Source organism: Ips typographus, linkage group LG4 (assembly GCF_016097725.1).
Source record: "Ips typographus isolate SLU linkage group LG4, UJ_Ityp_2.0, whole genome shotgun sequence".
Classification (NCBI taxonomy): domain Eukaryota; kingdom Metazoa; phylum Arthropoda; class Insecta; order Coleoptera; family Curculionidae; genus Ips; species Ips typographus.
In genome coordinates this window covers 2,773,858-2,780,201 of record NC_138425.1, presented here as the reverse complement: position 1 = coordinate 2,780,201, position 6,344 = coordinate 2,773,858, and the positions used below count along the sequence as shown (strand labels likewise).

At 33.5% G+C, this 6,344-nt stretch overlaps 1 long non-coding RNA gene across 1 annotated transcript; it reads right to left on the bottom strand.

Moving 5' to 3' along the window:
- Positions 1-2,285: 2,285 nt before the first annotated feature.
- LOC145728245 (uncharacterized) lies at positions 2,286-3,625 on the bottom strand. The gene is made up of 2 exons (XR_014178031.1): positions 3,221-3,625; positions 2,286-3,158 (listed from the first exon to the last, which is right to left on the bottom strand). It is a non-coding gene; the product is annotated as an uncharacterized LOC145728245 (long non-coding RNA).
- Between the last annotated feature and the right edge of the window lie 2,719 nt (positions 3,626-6,344).

The following is a 6,344-nucleotide window of genomic DNA, read 5'->3' as shown; positions in this document are numbered from 1 at the left end:
AGCTTCCACAAGTTTCTAGAACCAGCCATAAGTTTTCAAATGCTTTAAAAGTAATCCAAAATCTTCAATGCTTTTTAAACTTTTCAGAAACCTTCCAAATGCTCATAAAGTAGTCAAAAAAGATGTCAAAATACTATAGAAACTACAAAATGTTTTTAAAACAGTCTAGAAGCTCTCAAAACATTTCAAGATAGTCTAAAAGATTCAGTATGCTTTTAGAACAGTTTAAGCATCTAGAACCGTCTACAAGGTTTCAAATGTCTTAAAAGCAGTCCAGAACCTTCAATGCTCCTAAAGTGGTCTAAAAAATCTAGAAGCTTCCAAAAACTTTTAGAACAGTTTAAAAGATTCCAAAAAATGCTCTTTAACTAGTCTAGAAGCTTCCAAAAATTTTAGAACTGTCTCAGAATTTCCAAATGCCTCTAAACCTTTTCATCACCTTTAATATGCTCTGTCCAAAAACCTTCCAAATACTCCTCAAGTAGTTTAAAAAGGTTTTTTCTACTCCTACAGGGATATGTTCATTCTTTAACAGTTTAGAGAACGGATAAGTAGGCAATTGCCAACGGTTGAACGAATACAGAATCCTAGAGAAAAATTTGCATCTCTGAAAGAGTTTTGTTCTTTTTTTAAACCTTTTTTACAGATCGGGGAAAATAATTTTGCTCTTTAAGCGCTTTTTTTTACGATTTTAGTGCTTTTTAATATGGACTCTACTGATGAAATTAGGTTAATTTTTGTGTTATTAGCTTGCGTGAGTATTAGAGAAATTTTATAATTATCCGTACAAAATCAAACGTGAGAGAGGACTGTGGAAAATCAAAAATTTCATATAGCTCTCAGATCGATCCTCCAAGTTTTTAAATAGAGTATAGGAGGAGCGAATGTGCATTAAGTTGGTCAAATGTGACTGCCCAGTGAGTGGTATGATTAACACAGCAGAAATCATAAATAAACAAATTATGTCGAAAAACTCAGGTTCTGCCACCATTTAAACATTTTATTTTTAATTTCTGTCAACGATTTTTTTTCTACTCCACGTACAGTTTAGCGGCCGTGAAATGCACTTTTACAAAAATACAGCAAAAAAGTAAATTCACAGTCACTATGTCACCGTTTGTGACATAGTGATGGTTGCTGGTTATGATTTTTCTATGTGACCACTGTGTGCACCATTTACAGCAGTACACCCATCCATACAACAATCTTCGTCTCCCAATTTTATTTTCGCGTATATGAAAAAATTACAGTTTATTAAGCATAACCAGCATAACCAGCAAACATAACAATGTAAACGTCACCGTGATTGCTAGACCCTTCTCATTTTATTTATCAAAAATTAAGAATTTCTTAATAAATATCGTTTGAACAAAAAATGTTGTGTACCTCGGCCGTGAAATATTTTTTCGTCCTCAAGATTTTTTTTTCGGCCTATAAAATACCATTTCACAGCCTAGGTATACAAATAACTAATACGTATACTGATTTACTAGCATTAACAATAATTTCAGACTTTCTGGCCATTATAGTCTGTTACGATTATCAACTCGTAACAAATTTTATAGGTAACAGATATATATAGTCTGAGATAATTTTAAACACCCTACTTTTACGATCTTTTGGTTATACGAGCATGCAACTTATACAAATAAAATTAAAAGCACTAATGCTTTAATTTACCTGTGTAAAGGTCAAACTAAGCAAGTTCTTTGAAGAAGAAGCAAACTTGCATCATCAGCATTAAAACGCGAATAACATCAAAATAACAGATCCAAAGAGTGTTTTCATGTCATGGAGCAGCTAAAAAGTAAAAAAGACAGGTCGTGATTGTTGTTTCGTGCCGCGGTTCCTGGAAACGCCCGTGGGACGCACGAAACGTAATAATATATCGAATGGACTTAAGTCCGTTCGGCTGATATTAATTCAAGCACGAGGCCGATAACGGACTTACATTTTGCATATTTATGCGCTGGACTGTGCAAATAAGTAATGAAACAGAACCGTTTGGTTATTGCTGGATATAGTTCTAGGTAACGCTACTTCTGTGCAACATACAAGTCTTTTTTGATCAAAGCAAAAACTCATGCGCATTATAGGAACTAGGAAACTCACTTTCACATAAACATCAGTAATTATATTAACAAATCTGAAGATTTGGCAAGTATGTCAATTTCGACAAAATATTTTACTTGGAATGGGAAATATTTTTGGGTAGAAGAGTGAACGGCTAGTTGGATTGAACCTGTATTGAACAATGTGTACCGAAATAGTAAATATCGATGACTTACATGAACTTGATTACGACAGCTGTCAATAATTTATTTGGAATAAAAATATTTTACATTTGTAAATAAGAAATAGTTATTTGTATACCTAGGCCGTGAAATGGTATATTATATTCACAACATAATTAACATAAATTAAAATATCAATTAATAGAAAAATGTAACTAATAATCTACACATTTTCTTTGTCGGTATTCGAACTATGAACCGTCAGTTTAAATGAGCAATTTTCAAATTTACAATTCTGCCATAAATGAAATTCCTGCCCCTTTACTTCATGGTCTACATTTAAAGTAGGTTGTTGTTGTGGGTTTGTTGAAATTACTGGTTCTCTGATATCATCTGTGGTATTGTTCTCCATTGGTTTTAAATTACAATCAGTTACATCCAGAATTTTCAGTGGTGTGTCATTTTTATTTCTTAAAGAATCGTCAATGTAGCCTTCTGCTACAGTTGTAGACCTCCAACCACCCTCTTTTCAATCAGCAAATGTCTCCACCATTATCTACAAGAAGAGTTGCAGAGGTTCGGCAAAGGCAGTGACCAGTATATTCTTTGACATCAGCCAATTTCAAAACAACGCTATTTCCTTGGGAATACTTGAGATTTTGTGAATACCCATTACAACTCTGTGGCAAACTCCATTTTGATATTTACCTAATGAAAAAACGATTTGTATCAATAACATCTGGACGAAGAGACAAGTATTTTTTACAAATATTTATGTAAAATTTTCCAACAATTGGGCTTGTAATTTTTCGTGTTTGGAATTTTAACCAGAATTAATTTTTCCATGTATTCAATATCTTGAATTCTCAAGTTTACCAGTTCATTACATCGACATGCCCCTGATATGCCATATATTAAAACAACCTAAAAATGTTAAATATAGGTATTAAAAAAAATCATAAATTCATTTTTGTTTCGGATCTTACCTTCATGGCTAAATACTTTTTGTCAGGTGCTTCTGTTAAAAAAGTATCTACTTGGTTCTTGGTGAAAGTTTTAGACTTTTTAGCTGCATAGTTTTCACTTTTTCGCTTTAAAAATGCTTACTATCTTTAATATTTAGCTCAGCTTTAAGCATGGAATATTGCGCTCACATTGTCGAACTCTTCAATGATTTACTTAAATGGGCAAAATAGGCCAATACAACATTTTCGGTAAAATTGACCGCTTGGTGTTCTCTGGCCCAAGTGGTGAATTTATTGTACGCTCGTTCATACATTTCGTGGGACCTGCCAGGAATCAAATTATTTAGCGTATTTGACGTTATTGCTGCTAAAACAGGTGGTGTACAACTTATTTTATCACTATATCACTCATTTCGGCGATTTAGGATTTAGGTTGCTTTACGGCTTCACTGAAACTTTATTTGACTGAAAATACACGATTTTTGACAGATGACACAGTGAAAGCCTAATAAGGTAAACATAGGATGTGTATCGTTTCCTAGCCAGGTTAACCGATTAATTCGGACTGACGATACATATATAACGGTTACTGAAAAAATATCATTCTCATAGAACAACGGCGATTTGAAGCCAGAAAACCAGAGCAAATGGCCGATAACATTTTTGAAAGCCTATTTTCAAGAACCGCGTTCCGTGTGAATTCGGAGCGCGTAACCGTAATCGACAGATGACGCTAGACAGCCATGATACGCCCTCTGTTAGACAACTTTGGAAATAGCTTCGTGTTGTTATCGTATTAGCCGTGTTGTGTCAATCAGTTTTTGTCTTTTTGTGTCAGTCCGTTTGTTTATGTTGATTTGATTGAATTTGATCACAAATTTAGCCCTGACACCTTCAGGAAAACTGTATTTCAGAATAAGAACATGAAAGGATTGTATTGCAGACCCAAGCCTGACAAGCCAATCAAAGCAAAGTAAGTGTTGCATTAATTTTATCTGCTTTTTTCTAAATGCAACGCTTTTAGTCTGGATCAAGTTCTGGACATTATTTTTTTACCTCATGGGATATGAAATAGCCTTTCTACGCCGGCAGTACAGGTATGTACACAATAGGCTTATTTTAGACCGCTTGAAAAAAAACGATATTTATTTAGAAATTCTTAGTTTTTTGATAAATAAAATGAGAAGGGTCTAGCAATCACGGTGACGTTTATTGTTATGTTTGCTGGTTATGTATTGTTGATATACCTAGTGATGTTTAACGCGTGAACGCAGTGAACCACCCTATACTAGAAAGCCTAAAATGTTAGCTGCCATTAAAAATGTTAACACTTTTAATGGCAGCGGTTTTCGTTTTATACACAAACGTATGCAGATGCAGTAAAAAATATGTTTTTTTTTTTTAAATTGTTTCGTGTAGTTGATTGCAAGTTGTGAGTGAAAAATCAAAAAAAGGTTCATTCTTGATCCAGATATGTATAGATAGAGCTTTTTATACTCAATCAAGTACAGCCTAAACAAATTGGTTAGAACATTTTTCCTGGAAAGTACAACAAACAGCAAACTAGTTTAAACACTGTTCAATGTAAGAAAATCTGTAAATTCAAGGATTTACTAGGTAAGCAAAACTGGTAAATGGTTCTTATGTTATTACCAAGAACATTCATTCAAAATTATTTTTGTTGCTCTCACATTGAAGGATGCTTTAAAATGTAACTCACATACCTGTGCATGTAACAAGTGCCTAATAAGTTTACTGTACTAGAAAGCACTTGTACTTACCATAGTGTTGGAGTAAAATCATCCCACTTCAAAGTGTTCATAAAATGTTGAGTTAGATCCGGTTTTTTGTAAAGTAAAACTGACACGGTTGGGCTTTTTCCTGAATTGCTGTTACAATGTGGCTTGAAACACTTATGAACGGCAGCAAACAAAAATAACTTACTCAAATAACCTCAAGTTTTGATTTTAAACCGTAAAAATACATCTAATCCTCAAAAAACTCAATTTCCACAATACAAACTGTCACCACTATTTCCGCCATATTGGAATTTTTGACAAGCACCTTCTAGGCTTTCTAGTATAGTAGGCGGTGAGTGAATGCGTTAATTAAATTGAGATTATTAATCGCTCATTAATATAAGAGTTGGTTACAACATTTTTCCGTCGACTGTAGTTAATAATAAATGTTTATTATTCTAGAAAGTTTGAAACAAACTAATTGTTAGTTGTATAGGCAATACGGCAAACCGAAATCATAGGCACCCTTGAGAATGACAGTGACAGTTGGTTCTGTCGTTAATGGTGGATGTCAACTGAATAATATGCGTCTATTTCTCTCTGTTTAATACAAATAAAGTAGAATGGAACTATACTATGAGACCTATTTGGTTGCCTTTGATAAAATCGTGCATGAAAGTAAAACAATTGAAAAATCATGCATTAATAGGACTCATTAATGAACGATTTTGTATCCGTTATCGTCCATTAAAAAAGCTTTTAATACGTGGTCGACGGAAAAGTGCATTTCCCGGCCGCTAAACAGTACGTGAAGTGAGTACTTCATGTCCGTTTGAACAAAAATCTCATTTAAAGTAGTGATAATTGAAAAAAAAATTACAAAAAGGGAAAAAACTTTTTTTAAGCCTCTAGTGAATATTTTTTTTTAAATCGTTGCTAAGAGTTGAATAATTACGCTAATAATTGACATACCAATTTTCCGAGAGCTTTCAATGGCCGTTTGGGACCCAAGAAACCCAAAAAAACACCTTCTGTCATACATAACCCAAATTTTGTTAGGTAGTGTAATTAACAATATTCTTATAGGACCATTTTTAATTGAGAGATAGGATCTCAACAGTAATACATTTTTGGATTTTCTTCAAAATCCAATCATGTCAATGATATAAAATTTAGCCATAGGAAATCTGTGGTCTGTGGTTTTAAATGGATGGACTTTTGCTGAGTTAAATTATCAATGTAGAGCTGGTCAAATGATAAATTCCTCGGAAAATAACTAAATCACACTCGATTGAATCTCAGGTGTTTACTTGCTTAGTTCGTAACATCTGCCTGAATCAACTAGGAATTAATCAAATGACGGTAGCAAGCAAACGACAAATTGCAGAATCTTCGAAATTTTGAAT